The sequence below is a fragment of the Bubalus kerabau genome, chromosome 21 (assembly GCF_029407905.1).
Source record: "Bubalus kerabau isolate K-KA32 ecotype Philippines breed swamp buffalo chromosome 21, PCC_UOA_SB_1v2, whole genome shotgun sequence".
NCBI lineage: Eukaryota > Metazoa > Chordata > Mammalia > Artiodactyla > Bovidae > Bubalus > Bubalus kerabau.
Genome location: NC_073644.1, coordinates 11,622,056 through 11,637,017, shown reverse-complemented (window position 1 = coordinate 11,637,017; position 14,962 = coordinate 11,622,056).

The following is a 14,962-nucleotide window of genomic DNA, read 5'->3' as shown; positions in this document are numbered from 1 at the left end:
ACTTTGTCAATATTTCTGTTTTTCTTACTTGGTCAGTGAGAGGCATACACGTGTAATGTTTGGCACTATTCTTTCAATTATAAAAACAGAAAAAAAAATAGGAAAAAATTTTAAATCACCAAACACTAGTTCAGTGTTTTAGAGTATATCTTTCTAATTCATTTTCTCTACAAGTTGCCCCATCTTGAGATACCCTCATTAATTTTGTTTTCTTCATTGCTTTTATAGGTCATCCATACATTTATTCACCTATCCATTTATACCTTCATTCGTTTACTCATTGACTTATTTTCCTATTTGCAAAAGATTGGAAGACAAACACAGCCTTATATCCTTAGGAAATTTACGAGACTTCCTTGGTGATCCAGTGGTTAAGAATCCACCCACCAACATGGGTCATGGGTTCGACCCCTGGTTGGGGAGGATCCCACATGCCCTGGGGAAACTAAGCCCATGCACCACAACTATTGAGCCCACGTTCTAGAGCTCCTGCTCTGTGACAAGAGAAGCCACCAGGAGGAGAAGCCCACCCACCACAACTAGAGTAGATCCTGTTCACTGCAGCAGGAGAAAGCCCGTGTGCAACAGTGCAGACCCAGCACAGCTGAAATAAATATTTTTAAAAATAAAAATAATAAAAAATTCACAGTTAGCTGAGGAAACACACATATAAATAAGTCATGAGCATCGCCTTTGGCTGCAGCATCAACTGTTTCCGTAGGAATCAGGAAAGGCCTCGTGGTGGAGACGGTGAGAAGCAGCTGTAAAACTGGGTAAAGGTTGCTGCGGGGGTTTTCAGTTTCATGGTTTCTTCAGCCTTCCTCAACTAGGTGATAAGGATCCCAAGGAAAGTCCGTTCTGATGAGAACTTATTCCCCATGGTTCCTGCAGTTAGATGCTGTTACAGCTCTTTATTGGCCTGCAGTTCCCATGCTAATAAAGAAGGCCGGAGGAGAAACCTGATGCCAGTGGGTTACAAGGATAACTTCTCTGCTCCTCCCATCCCCAAAGTCCACATGAGCCAACCGCGGTCCCAGCTCCTCCTGTCCTTCCCACTGTGACTTCCTTCTAAGTCCTGACCTCGTGACCTTACAATCAGTTAAAGAATGCTTCTCTGGCTTTCCTGGTGGCTCAGTGGTAAAGAATCCCGCTGCCGATGCAGGAGACGCAGGTATGATCCCTGATCTGGGAAGATCCCCCAAGCTTTGAAGCAGCTAAGCCCGAGCGCCACAACTACTGAGCCTGTGCCCTAGAGCCCGGGAGCCACAACTACTGAGCCTGTGCTCACTAGAGCCCCTGGTCCACAGCAAGAGAAGCCAACCCCGAGAAGGCCCTGCTCCTCAAGACTAGAGAGAGGCCTGTGCAGCAGTGAAGACCCAGCACTGCTGCTCCTGTTGCTAAGTCGCTTGAGTCGTGTCCAACTCTGTGCAACCCCTTAGACGGCCTCCTTCCAGGCTCCTCTGTCCCTGGGATTCTCCAGGCAAGAACACTGGAGTGGGTTGCCATTTCCTTCTCCAATGCATGAAAGTGAAAAGTGAAAGTGAAGTCGCTCAGTCATGTCCAACTCTTAGCGACCCCATGGACTGCAGCCTACCAGGCTCCTCTGTCCATGGGATTTTCCAGGCAAGAATACTGGAGTGGCGTGCCATTGCCTTTTCTGGAAGACCCAGCACAGCTAAAATTAAATAAATACGTTAAAAAAAAAAAAGAAGACTGCTTCTCCACTTCGAGCCTCCTGTCCTTGTTCATGGAAGGAAGAGGCAGCCCCATGAGCAAGAGAAAGCTTCCCCAAAAATGTTCTTCAGACTCTCACTCTCATCTCACTGGTAAAGTCGTACTGTGTGGCCAAGTGTGTTCATACTGGGAGTCTTGGTAACATAAGGTGTTTTTTTGTTCTGCTTTTTAACCTGACTACACTGTTGCCCCAAACAAAAATAAAAATTCTTTTTGTAGGGAGGAAGTAGAGAAATAATACTGGTGAGCAAATATCAGAATTCACCGGGAAGACCTAACATATAAAGTGAAACTGGAATAAACACAAAAATCAGCTTTAAATGATGTGTGCAGAGTGCCTTAAGCTATTGTGAACTGGCCAGCAAATTATGAAAACTCCAAGGCTGAATTTTCTCCTCCTTTTTAATTAGGTGCCTCTTCCTTTTTATGGGATATGGAATGTTAACATAATGGGGTGTGCGTGTGTGTGTGTGTGTGTGTGTGTGTGTGTGTGTGTGTGGTAAGTCGTAGTGGCAGTGTGCTGTCTGAACTAAGACGGAGGTGAGGGACAACCTTGCTTCTACGATGCTGAAAGGTACCATGCTGTCAGTCAACAAAGCATTTGTGAGCCAGGTTTGGCCATAAGGACAAAGCAGGACACCTACTCCACTTTCTGACCCCAAGGAAAGTAAAGCTGTATGGAACAAGAGAGCCTTCACTCCACAGTTCCAACTGAGACAGTGCCTCCATACACAGTCAGATTTTACTGGCTTAATTTACAAATTTGCCAGTAAAATAATTGATGTGTTAAAACATAAATCTGGTTGGTGTGAATTCAAAAGAGCTGGGGGAGATGAAATGGAGATAGACAAATAGACATTCTTTCAGGATTTGCTATGAAAGTGTGTTGTCATATTCAAAGGGTGAAGAGGAGTGAGGACTCAAGAATAATAAAATTGTTTCTAGCTCCAGAGACTGGATAGTGGCGTACAAGACTAAACATTAATCAAGAAATGTTGCATTCTGGCAAATGTATTTTGAAGAAGGGATTTGATAAGATGGTTAAAAATCAGAGATTTCAAGTAGCAGGAGTATTAGAAATAAGCAACTGTAACTCTTACTAAGGGCTTCATAAGTGGCGTTGGTGGTAAAGAACCCACCTGCCAATTCAAGAGATATAAAAGATGTGGGTTCGAGCTCTGGGTCAGGAAGATCCCCTGGAAGAGGGCATGGAAACCCACTCCAGCATTCATGCTTGGAGAATCCCATAGATTGGTGGGCTACAGCCCACAGGTCACAAAGGTCTGGGTCACAAAGAATCAAACATGACTGAAGCGACTTAACACACACAACATGAGCTCTTACTAAAGATGTAGAAGAACAAGCTTGGAGGCAGAGAGATCATTTTGGAAGACACTGCAGTGATCCAGACAGGTTATGACTGTTACCTGAACCAGGATTGTTGCAGGGGGAAGAGAGAGGACTGGGCAGACTACTGAAGTAAAATCAAAAGCAAGTGATGCTGCATTGAATACAGATAGAAGTCAAGGATGACGTCCAGAATATATATATATATATATATATTTTTTTTTTTTTAGCAAAGTGTAAGACAGGTTGGCATTACTGAGGCAAACGATGCAGCTAGTCCATGGAAAGATGATGATTTCAGTTTTAAATAACATGATGCTATATTGTCATCTTTTCTAGTAGCAGAGTATAGTGTGTTGATATATATGAGTGTTGGAGACTCAGAAAAGGATTGGATCCAAATGTAAGTATTTGGAAATCAGTCGGAAGGAAAGATGATCATTGAAACCGTTAGAATGGGTGACATTATCCAGAGAGGTAATAGATTTACACGTAGACACACTGAAGGATGTAAAGATGAGGGGGAAAGGGCCACCTCCAGAGAGAGGGGAGAGAAAAGTGAGCAGTCACAAGGGAGACCAGGAGGATGTAGTGCTGAGATCCGAGAAGTCTTCACGTCGGTGCTGTGGTGAACAATATCAAGGGCTACATAGGTGCCGAGTAGCACGGAGGCTGAGAGCAGTCTATGAAATAAAAAATAGTGCCTGTGTGTGAATGCGTGTGCCTGTGTGTGTGGAGGGGCAAGTATGTGTTTTCAGAGACAGTCACTTTGGTGAGCTAGAGGGAGTAGTGGGCAGATTAAGTGGTGTTCTTGGCTGTAAAGATGTCTTTCAGTTATCTTACCGTGAAACAGAGGAGAATGCTAACTACAAGGGATGATGACCCACCTGAAAGCAAGATCCATTGGCATACCTGAGACTCACCGAAGAACTGATGGTGTTTAAGATCTCATGGGGAAAACCCAGAGGAAAGGAGAGTTCAGTGAGAGAAGGGTATAGTAACTGAGCACATCTTCTAAAAAGACAGGATGGAAGGAAACCTCAGAGGGTTCACTTTCTGTTGGGGAGCGGTCATCCCTCCATTGTATCAGGAAGAATGAAAGGATGTTCTTCACTAGAAAATAGATGACGGATCTGTTATACAGTGGGACTTCCCTGATGGCTCAGCAGGTAAAGAATCGGCCTGCAATCCAGGAGACACCCCAGATGCAAGTTTGATCCCTGGGTCGGGAAGATCGCCCGCAGAAGGAAATGGCAACCCAGTCCAGTATTCTGGCCTGAAAAATCCCATGGACAGAGGAGCCTGGTGGGCTACAGTCCATGGGGTTGCACAGTCAGACATGGCTGAGTGGCTAAGCACAAGCAGGTTATACAGCCACGAATATTCCTCTGGATTAAAAAGGGAGAAAGAATAAAATCATTTGAAAATATTAACTCCCTAACTTTCAAATGCTGTTTTCATGCTATTTATTAATATAAGAATACAGTGACTGTGTTTCTTCTGCCCTCTCCTCTGAAAAATACTTTGGACATTCCATGCTGTTAATTCAACTAGAAAAAAAATTTTTTTTTGTGGTCTGCCATCACCCATTCATCAGAACACTTCCTGACAGCTGCATCATGTCGCTGGAAGGTCACTCCATTTGTTTTTTTTATTTTTTCCCCCCAGGCCAAGGGCCAGAGAGCTCTCTTTGGCAGCCCAGGAGACTGCAGCTCACAGTTCTTGCCTACACGACTGGAATCAAAGGTTCTGACATATGGTTTCTGTATCTTGATTTCTGTACCCAAGTGGTTTATTACATATTCTTTTTTCTTTGGGGGCACAATCTAATAAAGATCAGACTGAACCAATGATGCTTCCTATTGTTCCTGTCATCTGCATTATAATCTTTCTTTAAATCTTTTGTAGATAGATTCTTTTTGCTTTGCCAATTTTTCTGTTACTGCTGCAAGTTATGCAAATTGCTATTAAACATTAAACACACTGGTGGGTGATGAAGGGGTGAGTGTTTCTGCCTTTATTATGCACAGTAAAATTTCAAATAGGTTGTGTAGAAGCATTGGATTACGGTGCTGAGTTAGGGAACAGTAAAACGATTTCCTTTTGGATCGCTCACTTGTGATCCACGGAGGGTGTTGTGGTATTGGTTTTGATAAAACTTCACAACCAATGGGAATCTTCTTCGAGTTAGTGTGGAGTGGCCTTAATGCTGGAAATAATCCTGTTGGCCTGGACCCCAGAGCTATACAGATGAGAAAAGGATGCAGGGAATTCTCCTGTTTACACATGTGTCTGTAACACTCAGCCGCCGGAGCAGCCCAGCCAGCCCAGAGGGTAAGATGCTTAATAACCTTGTGGCTTTTTATTTAATTTTTATATTTTCCTGCTGGGGCAGAACCTGTGTTGTTTTCGGAGCAAAGAAAAAGACAGTTGCTTATAAGATCCAAAACAAAACTACCATAGGTCTGGAAAGCAGAGGGAATGGATGTTTCTTCTTAAAGTGGACGTGATTTCTTCCCTCCCTCTTCTATTTCCCACGTTGGTATTATTTCTCCTGGCAGCTCGTCATACATTTCCAGTTTTGTAAAAAAAAAAAAAAAAATACACTGTATACTAACAAAACTCAGGTAAGATTTTTCAACTCTAAATTTAGACAGTAAGATAATATGTTGACAGTAAGACCTTGTCTTGTAGTTCCAAATGAATGAGTTAGCCAATGTGTTTGAAGTAGTTTATATTCTTAGAGTAAAAATAAAGTAGAATTTCTATGCAAATCCTCCTACGTATGCCTCGTGCATTTAGAGTTATTTTCATTTTGCTGGTCTGTGTCCTGAATTCCTGTCACTGTTAGCAGAAAAGTATACTTTAAACTTAGCACTAATATTGATTTCTCTATGTAAGTTACCTGGGTAGTGTGGAGAAGAGACATAAAATAATACAATCCTATATAAAATAAAAGGAAATGGATATTTAGAGAAATTCATTACAGAACTAAAGAAATCATAGCCTCTGGGAAGTATTTGCTTATGTTTCCTGCAAAGATAAATTATGAAATGAAGGTTGAGTGAGCAAAGCTGTTAAATAGAAATAAAAAGGAGATATTCTTTTAAACAATATAATTATAAATGTGTAACATAGCTTTGAAATGCACGGTGATATTTCTTGATAGTCTTGCTTATAGGAGCACTAGCTTTCCTGTTTTCTACAATCATCTGAATACACGTTTGCTAATATTTTTGTGGGATAGAGCATTGTTACAACTTTTGATTAAATATTTTGTGGTTAATCATTTTATTGTCAAATATCCTCACATATAAATTAGTTTCTAATTCTGACTTTTCTCCATAGTTTTACAGAAGCATTAGGTTAGAAAGGAGTTTTGAAAACTTAGTGATACAACAGTTGTATAAGTTTTGTGTAATTTTGCAATATTGATTTAATATCAATGTGTATTTGAGTATTTGGAAAAATGTTTTAGGTTTATGAATTGCATTTCCCCCAAAACTTTAAAAAGTAGCTTCCTTGTGAGATAACATCATTCAGTGGGGTCTCTTTTGAAGCTTTCATGTGTTTTCATTGGATTCAGTATTTCTTTGACACAGGGACATAGCTTGTGGTACCTCACTATGGGTGTAGCCTTGAAATTTATGATTTTACAGACATCTTGAAAGAAAAGTCTGGATGCCTGAGTTTAAGTTTAAAAAATCAGTGGAATTTCCACAGTGATAAGAGAATAGACTATGTAGGATTTTAATACCTTTAAACCATGAAATTTTTGCACCTTGTTTTATCTCCCTGGATATGTTCCAGTGTCTCCTAGTTTATAGTCTATGGGAACTTGAATAGAATTTGTATCCTACTGTTGTGTGAAAATTGTATAAACCTTCATCACATTGAATTGGTTCAGAGTACTTTTCAGGTCTATTGTACCCTTCTACTTTTCTGTCTACTTTTCTTTCTATTAATTTTTGAGCATTTGATACTGAAACTCCAATTAAAAATCTTATCTACTTAAACAAATGATTGTAATATATAGTGGAACTACATGTAACTTTGTATTTCCCAAGTCTCCTGTAAATCTGCTATCATACTTTCATAATCTAAAAAAGAAAAAAATCAGTGGAACTTGAATAGTAGCTAACAACCCAAAAGACTCTTCTATAATGTAGAAGTGGTTGGAGCAAAGTGTGTTAAGACAAAAATTAATATAGAGCCAGGTAGGCTAGGGATGAGTAGCCCATCATCCCAGTAGCCCATCTGCTCCCATCTCACTGGAGCAGAAAAAAAATATACCTTTTGAGTAGTAGACACTGTGCTCAATAGAAAGAAGGACAGAGCTATGGAGCATCTTACAACTCACACATTAATTTTGTCCTTATATAATATACAGAGATGGCAATTACAGATTTCTGAAGATGCAAATTTCTTCTACTCATCCTCTTCTTCCTTCTTCATCATCTTATTCTTCTTAACCATAAGCTTCTTCTTCATCGCTGAAATATTTTCAACATGTAAGTGGGCTTCTGTGTGCAAGGTAATTACATACGTATCTACAATTTTGACAGCTATGCAATCAAATGAACTTCATTTTACACAGTATCTTCATGTTATACATAAAGGAATCTGATGTTCAAAAATGTTAGATGATTTCTTTAAAGCAACAGATATAGTAAGTGAAGCAGGATTCCAAACAATGTCTTTCTGGCTCCAGAGCTCTTCCACTCTGCTTCACTGGTATTTTAGGAATGTAAATCTGGCAGGAGTTAGCGAGATGGTTGGGAGTGGGCTTCGGGGTGAGCGAGCCCCGGGAGCGGGTGGTAAGACCACAGGCAGATCAATTCCAACAACTGTAGACCAAGCCAATCACATCCCCCTCAGGTGGCCCGCTCTTGCCTTTGGAATAGAAAGAAGAAAACAAGCACTCTTTACATTTAAGTTGGCTATTCAGCTCTTTTGTTTGTCTCTGTTATTTTCTTGAATGTTGTATTCATACTCAAAGAAGATATATTTTGATTTCTCAAAGGAAATTTCATCTCTGATTTTCATCTAATATTACTTATTCACAAATGAAATACATGAAGTGACTGGAAATGAAATGGCATTGGGAACACACTGCATTCCTTTTTTTAAAATGTGGGCTATGAATGAATGCCTAGTGACCCCATCTTCTTAAAATTATGGAGATACAATTATTACCAAAGAAAATTATCCTATAAGTTTTATTTCAGTGGGTGAAGAGCATATATAAAATTTATGCTGCTAATAGATTATGTTGAGAAGAGTGTACAGGTAGTAAAAAGAATAGAACCTATTAACAATACTTTCCCCTTCAATTAGCCAAACTTTAAACGTATTATTTTGCTTTTCCTCTAAAGAGCACAGAACTAGTTTCTTCAATAGCATTCATTTTCTTCTTCTCTATTTTTAAGTATTTTTAATGAAATAAAATTATAAAAGTTCCTTATGTTATAATAATGAGTTTTGGATATATATGTATAATTTCTATGATATCATTTTAGAAATGTACTATTTTAGAAGCTTGCTATCACTTAAGTAGGATTTATTGAAGTAATATCTTTTGGCAAGCATCCAAAGAGATGAAGATAGTTGAAATGTAAAGACTCATCCTTTTAAACTTTTCATTGTTAAAATTATTTGTCATTTCAAATGCTTTGGTCACTGGCTTTATGATATTATAATTATTCAATTAAATTAAGTAACTAGATCTAGGCTGACTTCCAAGACTCTTTCCCAGAGAGGGGATTTTGTATAGCCCCATCCTCTGTGGCCTCACCGATTATAGATGCTCATCTGTGATCAAGTGTGAATTGAGAATTTGGTTACTAAAAAAAAGAAATTGGTATTTTATTGGAGAAAATCAGACCATCAAAGAGAAGATGGGTTGGGCTCAAGGCCATTTGACTGAAATCATAGTTTTGCAGAGGATTATTCATCTTTCTGTATGTGTAAATATTACCTGTGTGATTTATAATCAATGACATTTGCCAAGAATTGCTGTTAGATGTAACAAAGATATACAGATATTTGAAATTAAAGTTCTAATAGAAGCATTTTTTTGGTATGTGAAGACAGAGATATCCTTAATATTGGGTAGGAAAAATATGCTCATTGCAGAACTTACAAATAGTATTTTATCCTAATGCTTGCTTTTAATTTGTAGAATTAAAGTTTCAAAAAAAAAATAGAAGTGAGTCTGTCAGCCACTGACTCATGAACATATGTTTCTAAGATGCAGGAACCATTTAGAAATGTAACAGGAGGTAAAGTGACAATATTTCAATGAAGAGGAGCCTGAAACAACTTTAGTTTTTATGGAAATAGTTCTGAGGGTTTTTCACAGAGTCTTTCATTTCCTCCCTTAATGAATTTAGGATTATGAAGGCATTATGTCAAAAGTTGAATTTCTGATGGCTGCCAAAGTTCTAATGGCTTTATTATTCAGTGTAGATTCATAGATTCCTTTCTTCTGTTTGCTCATCATCTGAAAGAGGTAAAAACATAACTCACATATTGTAAGTGCTCGGGGGATAGTAACCCTTTGTAGCAAAGACGAAGGGTGACAGTGGAAGCACCAGACAACCCCTGGAGTTTAACATAGTTCTGGAAGATTCTATTTATAAGCTTTTCCTAGGTAGAAGCTTGAGTAATTGCAGGTGTTGTATAAGGATTCAGGTGTGCTTCATTCCATCTCTTTTTAAAAATCTTTTTTAAAAAATTATTTATTTATTTTTGGCTGCACAGGGTCTTCATTACTATGTGTGGACTTTCTCTAGTTGCGGCAGGCAGGGGCTACTCTCTAGTTGCAGTGGGCTTCTCATTGCAGTGGCATCTTGTTGCAGAGCACAGGCTCTAAAGTGTGGGCTCAGTAGATGTGGTGCATGGGTTCAGTTGCTCCATGGGATCTTCCCTGGCCAGGAACCGAAGTGTCTCCTGCATTGCAAGGCAGACTCTTATCCACTGGACCACCCTTCATTTCATCCTTAGTTCAGGATCTCCTGGAGGTTAAACTAACAGCAGAACTGAGTCAGGCCAAAACCAGACAGCATAGAGCTGCTCTCATCTCATTCTCAGATGCTGCCCAGGCTTCTCTGTTCTTTTTACAATGACAGAGATTAAGTTATAAAACTTACAATTGAGTGGACTGAAAACACTGATTGTGGCAACTATGACTTAATAAATGGATCTAAGGATGTTGACCCTGTATGAATCTACTTACCGGCTTCTGAAGCTTGGATCAAAGTGAAAGTGAAAGTGAAGTTGCTCAGTCGTGTCTGACTCTTTGTGATGCCATGGACTGTAGCCTGCCAGGCTCCTCTCTTCATGAGACTTTCCAGGCAAGAATACTGGAGTGGGTTGCCATTTCCTTCTCCACGGGATCTTCCCAACACAGGGATTGAACCCAGGTCTCCTGCACTGCAGGCAGACTTTACCATCTGAGCCACAAGGGAAGCTTGGATGTGGGACTACAATAAATTTGACCTATTAGCACAGCTTGATGGGAAACACTCCAGTATTCATGGAGCCATAAGCAGGACCACTCTCTTACATGTGCAGTGTGAAAAAAAGAGGAATCGGAGATGATCTCTTGGCTTGATCCAAGAAGCTGGAATAATAAAATGTTTGCTGACAGAGGGAGGCCAGGAGGAAGAATAGTTTAGAGGGTGGTGGTTAAGAATTTGTTTTTTGGACATGTGAAATTTGAGATGCCAATTAAATATTGAAATGCTGATGTTGTCAGCTGGATACATGAATCAAGAGCTGAAAGAAGATCTCAGGATGGAGAAATAATTGTGGTACACATCAGGAAGTAGGTGGGTTTGAAGGTAAAGGACTAGATGCATTCAGCTACACTGATTGCCACCGGGGAAGAGGAAAGAGTACAAAGGCTCAACATTGGAGCACTTACACCTCAGGAGTGTGCGATGGGACAGACTCGCTAAAGCGGAATAAGAAGCAGCAATCAGAAAGGTGGGGCTTCCCAGGTGACTCAATGGAAATGAATCTACCTGCCAATGCAGGAGATTGGGTCCGATCCCTGGGTCGGGAAGATCTCCTGGAGGAGGAAAGGACAACCCACTCGAGTATTCTTGCCTGAAAAATGCCATGGTCAGAGGAGCTTTGTGGGCTGTAGTCCATGGGGCCACAAAGAGTTAAGCATGACTGAGCACATACGATCAGTAAGGTAGAAAACCATGAGAAACGGGTTTTCTAGAGGCCAAGTAAATGAATGATCTGGAAAGTTGGAATGGCCAGCTTATACAAATGCTACTAATTGGTCAAGTAAGACAGGAATTTCAAGCCTGGAATTAAACATTAATTAGATTTAGCAATGTGGAAGTCATTGTTTTTGTAGAGATATAGGCTTGCATATTGTTGAAGCTGAAGCTCCAAATTTGACCACCTGATGTGAAGAACTGACTCATTGGAAAAGACCGTGATGCTGGGAAAGATGGAAGGCAGGAGGAGAAGGGGAGGAGAAGGATGAGATGGTTGGATGGCATCACTGATGCTATCACCAACTCATGTTGATGGACATGAGTTTGAGCAAGCTCTGGGAGTTGGTGATGGACAGGGAAGCTTGGCGTCTTGTAGTCCATCAGGTTGCAAAGAGTCGAACATGACCGAGCAACTGAACAACAACAGGCATTAGTTCTTTCATCTGGATTTCCACTATCGATAGAATGCAGTTTCTAAGCATATATTTGTAAATACTATTGTTATTATGTTATTATGTAAACTTGAAGTATAGGTTGAAAACCTCTGTAAGATAGAAAAATATTGTCAAAAGGCACAGAACATATTTTTTTTATTAAAAAATTGAAATGTAATTTTCTACTCCTGTACAACTCTCTATGAAAAAGAAACCCCTTAGTTTTTTTTAGATATTTTAGAGTAGAACTGTCTAATTGAATATCATTCAAGCAACATATACAATTTAAAGTTACACTAAAAAGTCAGAAAATAAACATGGAAGTAACTTAATAGTATAGTTTACTTAACTCAATGAAAGTGAATTTGTTAGTTGTTCAGTCTTGTCCAACTCTTTGAGACCCCATGGACTTCAGACTACCAGGCTCCTCTGTCTATGGAATTCTATAGACATGAATACTGGAGTGGGTAGCCATTCCTTTTTCCAGGGGATCTTCCAGACTCAGGGATCAAACCTGTGTCTCCTGTATCAAGGACAGAGCCACCAGGAAAGTTCCAATTTGCTAAATGTGGAAAATTCTGTAACTCATATGTTAAAATATTATTCTAAAATATAATCAATATAAAATTTCGAATGAGATATTTTACATTTTCGTTTGCTATGCTGTGTCTAACTTACACATACAGTACATCTCTGTTCAGATGACCCTCATTTCCCTCATTTCAAGGGTTCATCAGGTCCGTCTGGCCAATGACTGCCATGTTGGACAGTGCAGGCCCCAAAGTATAAACAAAGTGTTCCCATAGCAACCATAAGTCATATTTAGGCATTATATTTATGTCTGTGTTGTAAATAAGTGAAGATGTGTCTTTGGGTGACCTTCTCAAGGAACAGGTTTACCTTAGGTTTTCTGATTCTGAACCCAGTATTCTCTGGGTTTCACTATACCATTCTGATGATATTCCATAGCTATATTTTTGTGATACTGAGAAGTATGTGACATATGGTGACCTGTGGAAATAACTGGTGCCAGTATTTTTTTTAGAAAACCTAATTGGTATGAAAAGCAGGAAATGATAAAAATGATGAAACACAGGTTCTAGGAATCCACACATTTCTTAGTTTTTTTTCCCTTCTTTTTATGAATTAAGCAAAAGATAAAAATCTTGGAGAGCAGAGAGAGGAAAAAAAAAGTAAAAATAGAGTTTTTGAGGAAGATTTTAAATTGTGGCATCATCATGATTACCTGGAAAAGAGTTGAAGAAAAAAATTTTTATATGATTGAAAGGTAAATATAAGCAAAGCAAGTTTAAAAAAAAAGTTTGAGTTTAATCTGGTTTCAGCTCTTTGCAGTTTTCCTTGCATATGTCTTACATTTTCTATTTTAGGGGCTGGAATGCCAGATCTTTTGAGAAATATAAACACTGGCTATTAACTTCCTGTTATTTTGACATTTTTAATCTAAGTCCTTGTCTTTACTAAGGAAATAAGAAAACTAAGCATACAATAAAATAAACACATGAAAACTGATTCTGGATCAATTAGCAGTTGTGCTAAGAACTGTTTTATGGTTAAATTGTTTTTTTTTCTTTAGTGTTATCTGTTTTTATGCCAAAGAACCAAAAAAAAAGCCAAACAGAATCATCAACCCTTAGAAAGATAATTGGAGAAGTTGAGAAACTCTATGTCTAAACAAATCACTAATACATTTTGGCTAAAATGGAGAAAGCATAGCCAGGGAAGAAGTTACACAATCTCATAGAGTAACTAATCTTCAAATAAAAATCTAACATTTTTATATCTTTAAATAGTTCATGTCTTTTCTTTCTTAAGATTACATGTGTGCATCCTCACTCACTTACCACTTTTTGGGACCCCATGGACTGTAGCCCACCAGGGTCCTCTGTCCACGGGATATTGGAGTGGGTTGCCATTTCCTCCTCCAGAAGATCTTCCTGACCCAGAGATCAAACTCACATCTCTTGCTTCTCCTACTTTGCAGGTGGTTTCTTTACCACTGATCCACTGCGTAAGCCCCTCTAAAATTACAGAACCTTACAAATGAAATGTTCTCAGTGAAATCAAGATTTTGGATATATTATTATAAGAGTAGCTTAAGTATTATACAACCACCATATCTGTTTTTTGAGGCTAAGGTTTTTTCTCCCCAATGATATATCTGAAAACTGATTACTTGTTTTATACTAATTAAAATTTAAAGAATTAGAACAAAATGTAGGATTGATATTATTTTTATCTTAGTAGAGTCCATAGATCTATAGGCTATAAATCTAGTGACAGTGACTAAGATAAGAAGTCACCATTTTTTCTAAATGTCAACATCTTATTAGCTGCTGTTCTGATAATTTGTGATGAAATCTATGCCTATATTAATACACCTCAGTTTGTTACATAAGAATGTTCAGTTTTGAGCAATTTCATTGTTCTCCTTTGCTTTTTCTATATTATTTCAGGGGCTTCCCTTGTAGCTCAGTCAGTAAAGAGTCTGGCTGCAATGCAGGAGACCTTGGTTTGATGCCTGAGTCAGGAAGATCCCCTAGAGAAGGAAATGGCAACCCACTCCAGTTGCCTGGAGAATCCCATGGACAGAGGAGCCTTGCAGGCTATGGTCCATGAGGTCACAAGAGTAGGACATGACTTAGTGACTAAATCACATATTATTTCAATTCAGTTTTTCTTAGAGTTAAAATACTCTTTAGCAAGAAAAACACAATTGGTTTAACATTCTTAATACCATAAATAAATATAGTACTATAAATGCATAGTTTTAATTATATACAAAATCAATTTTGCATGTTCCTTTTATATTTTTTTCCATTCATGTCATAAGAGGTATAATATACTCTCTGCAGTTTATAATACTCCTATTCAGAGCCTTGTGATTTCAAACCAAATTAATCATGTGTTTTAAGAAAACAACATAATTGTGAAAGTAGAGAGGTCCATATTCACTAATAATTTTATTTTCTCAGCGTCTTCTGTAATCTTATTTGCACGGGCATACAATTCAAGGACTACATCTGACTTATAATTTGAAGCCGTCAGAGCCTTCACTGAACTCCTGCAGTTCTGTACTTTGAACATATTGCCATGGGTGGGTGGAGGCAGCTGGTTTCCTGTTTAAAATATTTTGAGAACTTTTGAAAGTTCAGTTCATTCTCAGCCCAAAGTTTCTTCATTTTCCATCAA